General features: G+C 44.5%; 1 long non-coding RNA gene and 1 pseudogene across 1 annotated transcript in view; one reads left to right on the forward strand and one right to left on the reverse strand.

Moving 5' to 3' along the window:
• Nucleotides 1-17,393, forward strand: part of LOC148004520 (uncharacterized) — a 90,283-nt gene that overhangs the window by 8,835 nt on the left and 64,055 nt on the right. The gene's annotated exons all lie outside the window — the stretch shown is intronic.
• Nucleotides 4,718-16,921, reverse strand: LOC134479628 (RNA-binding protein MEX3A-like; annotated as a pseudogene).

The raw sequence follows: 17,393 nt of genomic DNA on the forward strand, positions 1-17,393 counted from the left end.
ATTTACTCTTTGCCTTTCTTTGTAGTCTTAACAGGCGTCCTCATGAAAATTTCCCTGTTTTGATGTTTAAGATGAACGTAAATGGAGTTACTCAATGTATTCCTGAGTATTTGGTGTCTTTCACTAAACATGTTTTTGAGAGTTGTTTGTACTGAGCATAGCTGGGGCTCCTGTTACCGTCCTTTATGAATGAAACCACAACGTACTCTGCCCTTGGACACTTGAGTTGTTTTCACTTGGAGTTAAGATGTACTTTCTCTCTGTGCTTTACTAAAAATATTTTGGTTTGTTTTCGTAGACTCTGGGGAATGACCCAGGCCTCTAGCATGCTAAACATGCACTTTACGTTTGAACTAATCAATAGAAACCCCCCAAAGGATTTTTTAAAGGTTTATTTTATATGCATTGGTGTTCTGCCTGCATGTCTGTGCCAGATCCTTGGAAACTGGCATTAGTTGTGAGCTGCCCTGTGGGTGTTGGAAATTGAACTCTGGTCCTCTGGAAGGGTAACCAGTGCTCTTAACTGCTATCACTCCAACCTCATCAAAGGATGTATTTTTAAATTTTATGTATATGAGTGTTTTGCCTTCATATATGTTTGCCCTTGATGATAAGGTACCCAGGCCAGTCAGCCTTGAACTTGTGATTTTCCTGCATTGGCCTCCTGAGTGCTGGAATTACAGTCCTGTGCCACCAGAAGTCTTTCCCCTTTGCTCCACTCTGCCAATTTTGTTATTTTTTATTTTATACTTTGTTAACCTGTTTTAGATTTCTTATGTCCCATTGACCTCTCTGCTCTTGCTCTAAGCAGTAAGTTTTACATTTACTAGAGTTAGCCCTTGCACCTTGGTTATTTTCTCTATTTTTTTAAACACACTTCTTTGTATGTTTACCGCATGTCACCAAAAACATACCTGTTGGAATTTGTTTGGGATTGCACAAGTTTATAGATTAGTTGGAGAAATATCCAATTTGCCATTTCCCCAATTGCAGTTTGATATTGTCAAATTGTCCTTTTGTCCACAACTTTTCTTGTGTCCAGACTTGAATAATTTATTCTATGATTGATGACTGCTTTTTTCATAGCCAGTCCATTTGAACATTCCTTTTTTTCCCCCTTGGTCGCACTGGTGAGAGAGCTCTAGTAAGTGCTCTGTGTAGCTGAAACTGTTAGAGCTGGCAGGATACCTTCTGTTATTGGTCTCAGAATGAAGCTGTGGTTCCCTTTTATGTGATGTTTAACCAGTCCCACCTGGGGTCAGGTGAGAGGCCTTTGTAAACTTAACACAAGTGCTTGGTTTCAATGTCTTTTTTAGATGTGCATGGGTGTTTTGCTTGTGTGTGTGTGTGTGTGTGTGTGTGTGTGTGTGTGTGTGTGTGTGTGTGATGCAAGCACCATATGAGCATACCTGTTCAGTGCCTGCAAGGAACAGCATGGTGTGTCTCATTCCCCAGAATGGAGTTATGAATGGTTGTGAGTCACCATGTAGTTGTTGGGAGTCAAACCTGGGTCCTCTAGGAGAGCAGTTGGTGCTTTTAAGTAAACTGAGTCTCCAACCCTGTGAATGTCATTTATTTCTTTCCCCCAAATTATTATGGTCTCATAATCCTCCTTTCACCCCCTACTTTGATTACCTTTGGATTTGGTTTGCTAAAGTTTTGTTTAGGATTTCATCTCCATGCCCCCCAAATGGGTTTGACATTTTACTTATTAATTACCTTTATCAGTTTAAAAATATCTATTGCACATGTGTGTATATGTATGCATGTGTCTGTTCACATGTGTGCCAGTAGTCATTCTCAAGTGTTATTTCTTAGGTGCTTGCCACCTTGTCTTGAGATAGGCTTTCTTACTGGGGCCCTGGGTTTAAAGTTTAGGGTAGGCTGGCTAGTTGGTAAGTCCTAGGGTTTCTTCTAGCTTCGCTCCCCAGTGCTGGGACTACAAGCATGTGTTATATGAGTTGTCATGATTCAACAAGTGTTCCTCATGCTTGAAAACAATCAAGAAGAAAAGCTTTAACCAGAAAAAAGGCCCATAGATCCTCTTCAAAGAATTATCTTATCCTAACAGCTAAACCCAATAAGTGACTTTAAACCTTCACTAACCATAAAAAAGATAAGATCTTTTTGTTTCATTTTGTTTTCTGAGACAAAGTTTCTTTGTGTAGACTTGAATGTGGTTGAACTAGCTCCACAGACCAGATTGGTCTTGAATTTACAAAGTTCTGCCTTCTGCCTTCCCAAGTGCTTAAAGGTGTGTCTACCCTCCCCATTCCAAAATATGATCTTTAAGGTAAAAGAGAGCTGGCAAGATGTCTTGGTGGGTATGGTGCTTACTATGGGAGCCTGGACAACATGAGGTTGATCCCCCAGAATAGGGGAAGGGCTCACATGCCCCTGTTGCAGAAGAGTGTGCTGCTGACAGGAAAATCAGACCTTCCTTCCAAGGATGGGCAAGTATTAGGAAATTCCCCCCCATCTATCTCCTCTTAGACCCCTGTGGCCAATGGCCAGAGAGCCTGGGGTCAGGCACGAGTAGCCCCAGCCTCAAACCTACCTACCTGTTCCTGCTACTCCTCTGACCTCGAAGACTCTGACACCTGCCTGCCTTGTCCTGAGAGACCAATTTGAGCCCTCCCTGTAGACACAGACCTACCGTGTGCTACATAGAGTGCCATGCTACATTTATAGTAAACCTTCTAAATTAATTTTTATATCATCAATTACCTAATAAAATTCATTTTTCATATAATCCCAGGTTCTTTGCTACATATATATGGTAATAAATGCCTTTATTAAAATAGAAGATTTAATTACGAGGACCTGTTCCTTTTCATTATTGATGTTTTGTTTCCTCTCCTCTCTTGGTAGCCCATTTCGCTCCCTCCTTCAGTGCTTGTTTTCCTTCTAGATCCTGTTTGTGCTTGTTTCTAGGAAAGGCTCACCTAGCAGGGATGGATTGGATCTGTGGAGTCCCTAGTGAGACAGAGGGGGAGGGAATTGACAGACAGAGATCTCTTCTTCACACCCCACTTCCATCCCCTGCACATGGGCAACCCAAGGCTCCCATTTGATTTGGTTTTTCTCCTACAGACATCTCAAGATGGCTTACATTGGTGGAAAGGAATGAAGCTGTCACAGGCCAGTTTTCTGGGCTGTGACCTCCTGTTTCTCCCCTCTCAGGCTGGTGGTCCAGAGAGTAAGGCTGAGGAGAGGCAAAGTAATTGACAAGAGGCAAAAGAGAGAGACCTCCGTCTGCCTTCCTCCCACATCCCTTCTCCAGCCAGGAAGAGTGGGACTCCTGAGCTAGAGCTCAGAGTATTCCCTCCCTATTACACACAAGCATCTGCTGGCCTCCTGGTCTCCCACCTGCTCCTGGCCCAGCCAGCAGAACCAGGAGGGTAGAAGGCTGCTGAGTGACATAAATGAGCAAGAGGAGCACAAAGGGTGCTAGACCTCTCACAATGCCTGATTCTTGGAAGAGGCTCCACTGCACCCCAACCCTGCTTTGCCCTGGTGTAACCCATCACCAAGAAGCTGAGCTCTCTCCTCAGGCAGTGGGGAAGACAGAGCATAATGATTTCTGGATAATCAGGATTCAATAGTGGTTCAGCTAGGTGCAGAGTGGTCAGGGGTGGGCCACTGCTAAGGAGGAGGAGGGGACACTTCCCAACCACACCTCTCCCGATCCAGGATATTTCCTACAATCTGCTTCCCCTTCCCTCGGGCAGGTGATCAGTGATATGGATATGCTGCACCCTCAGCATAACGCTCACAGAAGATAAAGGTTGGTTTCCAACCTTTTATGAACCCCGCTACTAATTTCCACTATGTACCCCATTATTAGTTTCTAGTCTCAAACTGTCTGGATCTAAAACTACATTCCATCAGGAATTGGAATTGACTCTTTGCAGGAGTGGGGAAGGGGCTGTCCACTACAGGATCAGAACCTGGGAAGGGGGCTATCAAAATGTTCTCTAGACTTCTCTCCCAGGAAGATGACATGCCCAAAGCTGGGCTAGAAGAGGCAAGAGGAACCAGGGACTGCAAGTAACAGCTGGATAGAAAAGGGGAATAGAAGGGATAGGCAAAAAGAACAAAGACAAAAAAAGGAAAGGGCAAGTCCATAGCAATTTGAAGAAAATTTGATGAAGGGACAAGCAAAAAGTTGGAGGGAAAAGAGAAGCCTCCTTCAGATCTCTCAGCCCAGCTGTGTGAGACAGGTGAGTTGTGAGCCCTTTGTTGATTGACATCCTCCTTTATCCCAGAAGATGTACCTAGAACTTTATTAGGTCCCCTCTCCTTATCTGTTGGGAACTCAGGAAAAGGGTGGTGTGAGGTAAGGGGTCAAGTTAGGAGATGGGAGGTCAGGAGCAGAGGACTGGGGATCACTAAGAGCACCTCTAGCTACAGATGGCATTTCTCCCTGACCTTACCCTGTAGAGGAAGGGACCTAATGTCACATAGATAGGGAGAAGGGAATGTCAGGTTGTCCTGGTGGCCACTTCAAGTTAAACAAAAGCTTCTCTTAGCTGCTTCCGGATTCAAGGGTCTGTTGATGTATCAGAGTTGTACATTAGTAAAATGTATAGCCCACTCCCAAAGTGTAACCAGAGGCTCTGGACGTTGCCCCACCCGTAGCCACTCAGGCCTCTCCTTCCCCACCCCACTGAGGTGATTATTGCCCAGCACCTTACTACAGGTCCATGGCTGTACCCTAGGGAGCAGAGACAGGAGTCCAGGGACATGGAATTTGGAAAAATATTCAGATTGCTTGTGTGGCAGTGATGTGACAGACAGGACAATCTTGGTCTGTCCTCTCACAGATGCATACTGCGCCCGCCATGCAGAAAAGGTTATGTCCACTGGGCACCAGGGCTGCTGTCACTTTTCTCTCAAAGCAGACGATGCATGCAGGCCCTCTTACCTCAGTTTAGAGAAACCCTGTAGTGGCTACGTGGGTGGCCTCTGTGTTAGCCTATGACCCCTCATTGGTGGCAGGAGATCAATGCTCACCTGGGGGTTCTGCATATGCTTTGACTGAAGAAAAGGAGGAGGAGGCAGAAGAGAAGTGCACCAGTGTGAAGATGGAGTTCCTGGCCCTCTACAGAGATTGGGGAGGCAGGCTCACCTCTAACTCCATAGTACACATCCTGCCTGCCCACACCATAGCTGGAAACAGATATCTACCTTAGCTGATGTCCCTGCCCTGCTAGCCTAAGTGCTGGGCCTCAGAGATGAGTTCATGCCACACTCACCTATTCCCAGGTTGTTGTGCCTGAAGGTGGAGAGTGGCTTACAGCCTGGAGCAAACACCGGCCAGGCATCTGAGTAGAGGCTATCCAGGGCTGCATGGAGTCTGACAGCCATGAAGTCAATCTTACTATCACCCAGGAAGTCACCATCCCTGTTCTACTCAAGAATCTCGCCACTATGTGTGGCAATGTACCTCCCTATCTCCTTCCTTGCAGCCCTGCCGACATTCCAGGTTGCCCAGGCACTGGTGATCTCAAACACCAGGTCTTAGTCCTGGCTGGAAGTTATGATGTAAGTGTTGGTCTGCTGCTGGATGCATTTAATGTCGCTCCCTTTGGGCAAACCATCAGTCCCACCACATGGTAGCACTCATACAGGGATCATCACTTGGCCTGGTAGAGGCCTGGCTGGCTGCGGGGGAGGGGCAGCAGGGCAGGATCTGTAGGCTGCTCAGGGATGCCATCCCCACTCCCAGTCCTACCCCAACTTGGGCACCAGGAGTGGGACTTGGGGCTCCCCCAAACCCAGGGGGCAGAGTTGATGAAGAGCCAGCTGAAGGGAACACTCCTTTCCAGCAGCCCTTTGGTTCTTTGTGCTTCCTCTGAAACATCCTAGTTATCCAAAGCCACATTTCTTCCTGTTATTCCAGATACCACTAGACTGGGCATGGGGAATTGGAAGTTGTGGGGAGAGAGAGAGAGGTGGTGGGAGGGAGAGGAGGAGAGATAAGGGCCCTGTCTTCCTTCTTTTATTTCCACAACTGCCCAGAACAGCACAGTGAATCAGGCGACCTCTGGAGATATCTTTTCTTGAACTACCCATTCTCCCTAACCCCTCAGAGGGCTGATTGGTTATTTTGTTCTTAAAGGCTGATTGGTTATTTTGTTCTTTTTTGAGATGGATTCTCTGTGTAGTCCTGGGTGTGCTGGATCTCACACTGGAGACCAGGCTGCTCCCAAATTCACAGTTTCACCTGCCTGTTATACCTGACTGCTGGAATTAAGGTCTTCACCACCACCTCTACCACACAACAGGTTCATTGGGTCATCTCAGAGTCAGCAGAGTGAGCCCTACAACTGAAGGACACTAAACACACAGAGTGTCAGGAACAAACTCAAGTCACACAGAGGTAGGCAACACCTGGTGTATCTTCTACTCAGGTGTTTACAGCCTTCAGCCCTATTCTTTATGCACTTAGGATTTTGTATGCAATGTTTATTCATGAGAATAAATGTCAGAGGAGTCAGGCAGGATGCACCAACTCTATGATGGCCTAGTTCTCCTCTGAATTTTCTCAAACACTGGCATAGTCAAAGCGGTCATAGCAAGATTTAGATGTCCACAAATGTATACTGAGCATCAGCTTTTTAACAGGTTTTGGCTGAGAGGAATTCCCTCAGGCACTATCATTTGATTATCAAGATTGTCTAATACACTTTCAGCTCGCATGCAGGTGCTGTGGTTGTGTATACAAGCAGAATGACATAAACCCTGCAAGCAAGGATGCCTGGGAACTCCCCAGTCCCAGTCATACCAGCTCATAGCCTGTTAGTTACCTTGAAGGCAAGACAGTAGCAGCCCCATGCATCCCTACCGACAACTGATTCTCCAGCTGCTTCCAACTCCTACTCCAAGTGCATCTGCTTCCCTCCACTGTGTCCACAGGATGAGTTTAGATGTCAGCCTTATTATTCAGTACATGGGTGACGCTGTCAAGTCACTCCAATGTGACAGCCTTGACGTTAACCTCTGTGCAGTGGACATTGTCTGTACATTCTAGGGAATATCCAAAAAATAAAGAGATTACCTTGTGAACCCCAGTCCCCAAGGAAACAGAAGTGGTAGGCCCCTTTATTTGAACATGGTGTCCACATCAACCTGAACCCACCCATTCATTCTGAAGTTCATTCCTCTCTAAGGCCCAAGCACCTGGAGCTACAAATGCTTTAAAAATCAATCCTCTTTCAATCTCTGTGATGGGAAAACAAAAGCACTGAGGTCAGAAAAAAATTGGTGACTTAGCTCAATGACATGCAATTTGTCATCAAGGAGCCTGGCCTAGACAAGGTGACCGATACCAAGTGCTATACACGATGCAAAGAGGACCCTTTATAGACAACACACTCCATAAAGAAATTCAGAACTTCTTTCCTATGTGACCAAATTCTGAGGCGTAGCTGAACTTTTTCCCTCTGCTTGGGGATAAGGGTTGTCCTAGGCAGAAAGTGTCATAGTGTGCATATGAGATGTGTGTATGAGGTATGAGAGTCTTGAAGTTGTGTTGAGGTGAAAGTCAATATTTAGGAAGTAGCATTCTCAGATGCTCCCCTCATGCATGCCCTGTGCTCTGTTTAGTTTACCCACTGAAGCAGACACGTGTGCACTGGAAGCCTTCAGGACAAGGGAGGGAGGGCTTCTGACTTTGGAAACAGTTAAATAACTTATAGCTCATTACACACAGACAAGAAAACAACAAAACTGTGTTATCCACAGTATAAAAGGATGGAGGCATTCTCTATCCCCTGGGAACCCAGTCTGAAAAGCCAGCGAATGCTCCAGATTTTCTCAGGGACATTTGTAACTCAGGGGTCAGTGAACTAAGGGTTCATGGCAAACATGATAAACTCCCTGAGAGCATTCAGCAATAACTGGAGAAATTTTACTCCATAGTCTGCTGGGATGGAGCACTAAGGAAGACACACAGACAATACAAGCAAGGTCCAGCTTTATATTTTTTTCCAAAAACCTTTATTGGGGGAAACCTACAAACATGTATAGTACAATGTTTCCAGTCACAATTTGTAGTGAACTGATTCCTCAAAATATATTATATATTATATTATATAATATGTTATATTATATTAAACATATTATATATCATGATTTTCAAAACCCTACTTCTGTCAAAGTAATCCAGAGTGCACATGTAGTGCTCCAACTGTACCTACATACAAACTAAGGGATTGCTTGGTCATCTGCCATCTGGGAAATCTTGAGACCTTCCTGCCTTTTTACATTTGAAATATTATTGTACAAGTTTGGGGCTGTCACTAAACAAGGTATATGTGTGTACCACCAACATTTCAGTGCAAAGACCTGGTCTCTTCCCCTCATAGCTATGTAAAAAGTGGTAAAAAAGACTTTTCCTCTTTTGCTGGTGAACACATCCCTCATTCAAATTGTCAAGCACTAATGAAGTCCTTGTTTGGTTGAGGAAGATTTAAGGTAAGTTCAGGCCCAATGAAGGCACTGAGACCATTTCCGCATTATTGCTACCTGTCTTAGCCTCAACATCACAATAGAGCTGGTAAAATCAAGAAACTTTTTTTCCTTGCTTCTATATAAAGCTCAAATGAGAGAAGCATTCTCCACGTGACCTGACTGCAGAGTCTGTGGCCATTCTTTTATTGTTTAAAGTTGGATAAGCTACAGCCATTATACATTCAAAAAAAGAAAAGAAGAAAAAGAGCATACAGTGTTCCTCAAACTACTTCCACAGCATCTAGGTAGATTTCTGTAAAGAAACCATTCAAACTTTTAAAGTTTACATAAAGAAGTAAAAAAATCAATGAAATAAATATTGCATACAATCTCTTAAATTAAGGTTTTTCTAACTCATTTCCAATAAAATAACCAAGTGAAGTTACAAAATGCATATATTACTGTGAAAAGAACACATTCCTCATTTTGCCAATTAATAATGGCAATGATAATTTAACATAAAAAAACATATATCTATTGCTTTCATCATACTTGATAAACACAGTTGAACAGTATCCTCAGTGTATACTTTTCACAAGATAATAAATAAGTTAAATCTTTTTTCATATTAGTTGAGGTGCAGATCAACTAAAAACAGCTAAAAATGAAGCATTTATTTCCCAACGACTATGAACTGAACTCTACCCAAGGCTTCCAGAGAGCAGAGGAAATGGTTCTAAGCTAAACACCCACTGAGTGCTGGCAGTGAGACTATAATGAAACTTTGGAATGCAAGATCTCCCCCATACCCAAACATATAGAACTTTGTTAAAAAACATAAACAAGGTAAACAACCACCATGAAGTAGGCTGTGAGATACTCCTATCAAGGTAAGTTCTGGGCATTAATTTCAATTCTAGAAACTTATAGTTTAGGGAGGTGGCAGCCTGCTGGCTCACACTGGTCTTGGAAACCCTTCCAATGTAAGAGTTCTCACATCTGGACTGTAACTAAGGCTGTCAGGTGAGAGAAGAGATGGAATGGTGGCTGATAGCTGCTGGTGCTTGGCTCTTTTTTCTTTTAAAACTAGAGTTTCAAACTCATCTGAAACCTAAACAGGTGTTTGGAATTTTCTGTTCTTTCCACATCACAACTGCCCTCTTATGGATATTTTGTTCATTCAAAAGAAAATTTCACTGGCATTCATTTCAACAAGAATGACACTTTGCAGCAATGATGATGATGATGATGATGATGATGATGATGATAATAATAATAATAATAGAAACTTGGAAACAAAGAGAACCGAAGGAGCCCCTCCTGAAAGAATTCCAGTATAAGTGCTCAGCTTGGCCTGCAAGTAGGCCTGCTGCAGTGTCACCCACCAATCAATATGCACTGTAGCACCTCTCCCAAGCCCTCGCAGGCGCCCCCTTCCTTTGGTCCTCAGAGATGGAGAGGTAGCAGAAGATGGGCAGGCATTGGACAGGGTCCAGGCTGTGAGACTCGGAGCCACTGAGGATGCCCAACCTCAGTGAGCTGCTCTGGTAGCTGTCACAGTCCAACAGCAAGCCTGGGGGTCTAGGGGTTGTGCAGAACCCACAGCTCAGCACTTGGATGTCTTAGAATAGGGTTGGGCAGCGCTGTGGCCTGTAGGGGGCTGTGAAGGAGGCCAGTGGAGGAGCCTCAGAGGGCTGTGCAGCAAGAGCAGCACTGGGGACACAGGGGACAGTGCAGGAGACCACTGCAGGTTCGTGGCAAAGAGATAAGAGCATTCAGAGATTCCTGGAGAAATTTTACTCCATCGTCTCCCTGCCTGAATTCATGCCCAGAAGCCAGGGTTACAGGGCCTTACAGTCAGCCTTAACTGGCCAGAGTCCTGCTACTCAAGTTGCCCAAAATGTAGCTGTTTACAGCTTCCTAGCTTGTAGATACCAGCCTCCATCACTGTCCACAGGACCAGCAGAGTGGCTGTTGGACCAACTGGAATTATTTCCCAGCCTCCTTCATCGTAGGATAAGAGATTCTAAGTTCTGCATCTTCCTTTCTTTTGCTCCAATAAGACTTCATGACCAAGGCAACAAATTTATAAAACATAACGTATAATTCAGACTCATGCTTACAGAACAAGTCCACTGTGGTACAGCAAAGGCATAGTGAGAGGAATAGCTGAGAGTCTCTTGGGCCACAAGTGGAGACAGATTGGGAATCACTTGGGCTTTTGAAAACTATAAAACCAACCTTAGGAACACGCTCTTCCCCAAGAAGCAGTGCCTTATCCTTCTGAAACAGGTTTACCAACTAGGAACAAATACTGAATAACATAACACCTCACTGCAATCCCTCTTATTCTGTCATTCCTGTTAGGCCCCAGGAACCCCTGGAATTCCTTTTAGGCCCCTACAGATGAGCATAGTGTCTGGCCTACACCCAAGTAAATCATGAATAAATAACCAGGTCTCTCTATCGGTGTTAGTCTGTGTTCCTAGGCTGGCCAGGAAAACGCTCCAAGGTTTCTTCCTTTGCTTCCGGATAGCTGGACATAGAAGACTGCGTAACAGATCTGAGCCCCAGACCCAAGGCAACAGGTCCTGAGGAATCAGCACACAGCAGGTGCAGGGATCCAGTGTAGATCACCAACACCTGCTGTGGTCTCAGCATCCCAGAGGAAGCTTTTCCTGGGGACAGGTCTGGATGCTGGGTTAAAAACCACAGAAGTCATAGCTTTGTGAGCCCCAGGGCTCCGGAGCTCTTCAGGGAGTAGAGCTAGGGCCAGGCAGCAGCAGCCTGGGACATGAGAGTGGGATTCCGGGCCCAGGGAGAACCTGCATCCTGCCAACATGCATTATCAACATTCTTCTATCAAAAGAGCAAGCTTATAGGGACGTGGCACCAAGCGAGGGCCCGCCTGCAGCCCGGATTCAAGGTTGAGTGCTCTTTATGGCCAGAAAACCCACCTAGTCGACTTTGCTGTGGCTTACCAACCATGCCAGCTAAGGTGGCCCGCATGTACCTCGGATTGGCAAAGCCAAATACAGGATCAGTGGAAGTGCTGCAGCCTCAGAGCTATGTCTCTGCCTTGCACAGTATGAGAGCACCTCCACTGGGCAGCCATGTCTCCTTATGCTGCAAAGCCCATTGGCTGGGGCGACAAGGGCCCTGCCCCCAGGCCCGCCTCTCCAGCCCCTCCTTTCTCACCCTGTGGGCTTTCCCTCTGCAGCCAGGTAGAGAAAGTTGCTACAGTGTATATGTTTTGCTCTTCTTGTCCCGGAGTGGCCAAATGGACGCCTTTTCTCCATCCCCAGAGGGGTGAGATGCCTCTCAGGAGTGGGAATAATGCAGTTCAGTATTTTAGGAAGCCAGCTTGGAGAAAGTCACCTGACTCCCCTGGTCCTTAGTAGGGGCTTCTGAGAGACCAGTGAGGCAGCTGTGAGCAAAAGTCACAGGAGTACAAGCACAAGGTCAACAAAGAGCTAAGATCTTACCCTGGCATGGGGATGGCATGGGAGTTGGTTACATACAAGACACAGCCAAAAGATAATATCAACGAGAGGGATGTGTAGTAAGAACACAAAAGTGGTGCCCGGACCATGACAGGACTCTGTACAGAGGAGATTTGTGAGATTTGAATTAAGACTACAAGGTTAAAAGAAATTTCGTATTAGAAAACAAGGCAATTGGAAAGCTTATCTAGAACAGACTAGGAGGGCATTTGACAGGGCCCTGTCTCCTGTGTCATTTCTATGTCTCAGGGTCCTACACAAGGCCAAAGCAGATCTCCCTCAAGGTTCCTCTGTCCTCCAGTATTTTGTTTGATTTTAGAGACAGGATTTATCTATGTAGCTATTTGGCCTGGATCTCACTATGAAGACCAGGCTGGACTCAAATTCATACAGATCCACCTACCTATGTCTCTTGAGTTCGGAGTTAAAAGGCATGTGCCTCCACATCCACCTCTAACTTCAATATCTGGACCTTTAAATAGAGTTACTTGTAAAAACACTACTGGTGTTCAAAATGAGTAGTTAAAATGCTGGGGAAAACTGGAAGGGGAATTCTTGCCAGAACAGGTAATTCTAAAGAACCTTACATTTCTAAGGATAGAAGGAATGGGGCAAAGGTTTAGATGAGAAGCCGGGTAAATTCCTGCGCAAATATTCATGTTTAATTGCACTATACATCTAAAAGGTATAGATTAGATGCAGGAGCATGTGGTGCTTTGCATTGAATTATCAATGTATGGTGGCCAGTGTTCAGTACACAAAACAAAGTGTTTTGCATTAATGTTATTCTTGCATTATGCACCGGAGATCAGCACCACCTAGAATTTTTATTTTTATCTACTAAAGTCAAATAAGGAAAGGGGTCTGCAAACAGTAATCACCCTCAGAAGAAACAATCCCTTTATTCCTACTGTTCTCACCTGACAGGGTGTTTAAATGTGGAGAAACAGCAGATTTCATAAATCACTGGGTTTGGACCTGTAGGTTGTACAAGGACTTCTGAGGTAGAAGAGGACAAATCATTGCTTCTGAAACTTTGTCAGCAGGAAAAAGAGCACTAGTTAAAAGATTGCTTTCTAGAAAATGTCACTTATATTTTATTTCCATATGTTTTACAAAGGAGATTTAGTTATTTTTAATTATGTGTATGTAGGCTTCTGAACCGGAGTATAGGTTCCTGCAGAGACCAGAGGAAGGGAGTTCCCTGGAGCAGGGGTTACAGGCCATTGTAAGCCACCACAATTGGGTGCTAGAAATGAACTCAGGGCCTCTGCAAGAGCAGTATGTACTCTTAACCATTGAACTGTATTAGCAGTCCCTGTACCTCCACATCTTCTTGAGGGTAAATTTTCAGTGTGTGAAAGACTGGCAATTCCCAATGGGGCAGAACCCTCCACAGTTTGCCCATCTACCATTCACATCCAATCCACAGGAGCAGAATGATAGCTCAACCAATAGTAACAAAAGAGGGAGAGAGATTGGACATGAGGATACTCAGGGTGACAGTGACAGCTGCAGCATTCTAAAGAGACTGGACCATGTAGTCCAGAATCATGGTGGGCAGACCCAGTGCTCCCATGATTTCTGCCTGTTTCTCTACGTTCATCCTTCTGGCTACCCCTGTTCCTCACAGTACTTTTGTTGTTTGTTTCTTTCTTTGATTGATTGATATTTTGAATCTCCATCCGTGCTTGCATCCACTTTCTTGTATTAGTCACCCAATCATTTCTGTTGCTTTGTTCCAAGACCTTGATGGATTCAGGAAAGAAAGATTGCCTCATACAATAGCAAATGAACAGTTTAGAACAGGGATCTGTGCACAGGCAAATGCCTACCTGATAACAGGTGTACATATCCCATCCTCACTCCATAAAAAAATCACACCCCAAAAGATGGTGGTAGCAGTAGCATCTGAAAAGGAGAGTTATATTTGAAAAGAACCCAGAAACTGTGCTTAGCACGTCTAAAAAAGTGAGCTGGCTCTTTAACTACAAACTATTCCAGACACGAGCTCTCTAGTGTAAGGTTTACAGCTTGCAAGTGTTTCACATTTCATATGCACAGCTTGCAATTGACAGAGCTGTGACTGGAACCTGGGTTCTAACTCCCAACAGCTCTGGGTTTACTGGGCTATAGCTTGGCTTTGCTTGTCAGTGAGGGTAGGACTGTTCTGTTTTCTATACATGGCAAGAATTTTAAGATGATAGGAAGGTTTTTTTTCAATATTTTAAAGATCTACATGACTACAGATGAATTATGGGATGGGGAATTGCGTTAATGAATAGAGCACTTGCATGAGGACTTGGATCAGCATCCTCAGAACTCAGGTAAAAATTCAGGCTCGGTAGCACTCCTGCAATCCCAGGTCTTCAAAGGCAAGATGTGAGGTAGAGACTGGAGCAGACCCAGAATCTAGCCTATGTGAAGTAGCAAAAAACAAAGAGACCTTATTCAAACAAGGAAGAAGGAGAATATGGGCCGACACCTTAGGTTATCCCCTGAACTCCATGTGTCCATACCGACACAGGGAATTAAATAAAACTCAAATTGAGAGCTTGGAAAACAGTGAGATTAGGAACAAACCTGGTCAGGATTCTGGGGGATTAGAGTTGCTTTAGCAATTGGAGGGATACAGAAACCAGGAGCTTTGGAGTCTATACAAGGAGGATCAGTGGTGAAAGAACTTTTCAATTCCATCTGCCCCCATGCCTGTTCCAGCTGGATAGGCGGTTACAATGTTTCACTTCTGAGCCCTATGAAGAGGAGGGTATAGCAAAGAATCCCAGAGTTTGTGGTTATTTTGTTGCATTTCAGAGTCAAGGCTCTGCAATACAGTGCTTGAGGCTAGGGCTGAGAGAGATTCTGAGCTGAAGACTTGGGGGAGGCTTCTACTAGCTTGTGTGTCTTGTGGAGTATTTCTGCTGACACTGCAAAGAATTGCCATGGCAACCAGTAAAATAAGTTTCTGAATTCTTGCAGTCTCCCTCAAGGGAGGCAGATGCCAGTGGGTGTGGCTGTATCATTAAGAGTGCTAGGAAGTCTCAGATGATCATGTCCCTCTGAAGGTCTAATAAATTGTCCTCCAGGTCTCAGGCAGAAGCAGCTCCAGCATGGTAAATAGGGGAGTCCAAGGCTATGGGACAGAAGATGGAAATAGTTTACCAGAGATTCATTCCCGTGGTAGGCTGCACATGTCAACCACCTTCCAGTTTAAAATGCAAGGTGCATGGACTCCTCATTTCCTTACATCCAAATAAATAAACTGACAGGGGTGTGGCCAGGACATCAGCAGGTAGATATTTTATCAGAGTCAGTCGCTTTTCTGTTGCTGTGAAGGGACAACACAACCAAGGTAATTTATAGAAGGAAGAGTTATTGGGGAATACAGTTCCATAGGATTAGAGTCCAGGGCCATCATGGTGGAGAGAATCCCAGCAGCAAGGCAGACAGAGATGGTGCTGGAGCAGTAGCTGAGGGCTAAAACCTTATCCACAGTTGCAAGGCAGAGGGAGGTCACTGGGAAATGTATGGTCCTTTGGAACCTACAAAGCCCATTGTAAGAAGCAATACTGCCTCCAACAAGGCCACACCTCCAAATCCTTCCCATATAGTTCCACTGATAGGTGAGTGAGTGTTGAACCACATGAGGTTACAGAAGCCATTCTCATTCAATCTACCACAATCAGTATTATGTAATCAATGTTGAGGAACCCCGAGCGAGAGAGTCCATATCCAGAGCTTACTGTGTCGCTGTGTCGTCTTGGGCTAATGTTCATCACTTCTCCAGACTTTGGGTCCTTTACCTGCAAAGTAATATCTTTGTGATGTGCCATCAGCCTTGTCACCTGACACAACACAGAATCACCCAAGAAGGACAGCATGCCAGTGAGGGACTGGGTCCATTGGTTTATCCTGGAAGCGTGACTTAAGGGGATTGCTTTAATGAAATTAATTGTGTAGGAAGATCCGTCCCGTTGAGGGTAGCAACATTCTCTGGGCAAGGGCTACTGAACTACGTAAGTCAAGAGGTTGCACTGAGCACAGTCAAGCCAATGCGCAACTGAGCACACACAAATCCATTTGTCTGTTCTTGGCTGTGAATGAGACATGGCCAAGTGTCTCGAGCCCTTGCTACTAAGACTTTGCCACAAGGATGGATTTTAACCTAGAATTGTTAGTGAAAACAAACCCTTTCTCCCCCAAGTCTCTTTTTGTCGAGATATTTTATCATAGTAAGACAGAAGGCACTAGGACAATCATCCAACTCACTGTGACTCTTAAGCACAACATTCCACACACCACCTATCATGCCCTCTGTCAGTTATGCTCTGGATCAACCCACTGTCATGTGCAGACCCTACCTCTCAAGACCCACTGCCTGCTTGTATCCTTCCTCTTGATGGTGAGTCTGTTTTTGACGTCCTGTAATTCTTCTTAGTTCAGACTAGTATTTTGCCTCTGTGATCCTTCGCTTTCTGTGTCTCTCTTCTGCCACTGGGCATTTCCACTTCACAGGAACCTTCTTACAGCCCTGGGACTTTTATCAAAGGAGTGCTTCTCTCACGGCACTTAGATTCTGTTGTAGGAATATAAGGCTTATATTTTGAGGTAGGACGAAGGGCACGAATCAAATTATTTTCTTTGTACACAAGCTTATGGCACTTCTAGCATGATTTTCAATACCCATCTGTGTTTGTGAATGTGGCATTATTTAATCAAGAAAATATTTTCTCTCATTTCCACTTTGCTAAGAACAAGTTTGTCAGGAGAAACCTCCAAGAGATGAGGAGGCACCAAGACCATGTTGATCCCATGGCAGCCTGGGAAATGCTTGCAGCTCATCCCCCATCTCGTTTATCTCTAGGAGTCTCATTATATGGCAGGGTCAGTGGTGTGCTGAAGTATGTGTGCCTGTGGTAAGGACTTACATTGTAGCGCTGTTTTAAACCATCTCTGTTCATGGTTGTTAGAATGGATGAGTGGGCAATAGCAGGTCCATGCCTGTGCAGTAATATAAAACTGAAAAGGATATAGTTGATTTCTATGTACTAATAAGTATTGGATCATCTTGCAGTGCATATGGTACATTTTATAAAAAGTAAAGGAAAGTGCTACAAAAGATTGTCCTCAAGGGTAGGAAGGAGAGACTTACTATGTGTGTATTTGCATAGGTGGGTTTCAAAATTCTTTAGCTTTATCCATTACACGTAAGTGATTATGAGATTGTGTCAATTTTATTGATATAATTAAAGTTTAATTCATATAATCAAAGCTTCAAACTCTTGGATTTCTCTTCATTATGACAGTGAAATATTTATAAATAGAAACCTGAAAATGGTGCAATGTAGAAGGAACCCTAGGTTGAGAGACCTCTGCTATCTTGGTTAACTTCCTGGATTCTCAGTGGCTTCTCTTCGAAATTAGAAGTTATCT

This window comes from Rattus norvegicus, chromosome 7, assembly GCF_021556685.1.
Source record: "Rattus norvegicus strain SHRSP/BbbUtx chromosome 7, alternate assembly SHRSP_T2T, whole genome shotgun sequence".
Taxonomy (NCBI): Eukaryota; Metazoa; Chordata; class Mammalia; order Rodentia; family Muridae; genus Rattus; species Rattus norvegicus.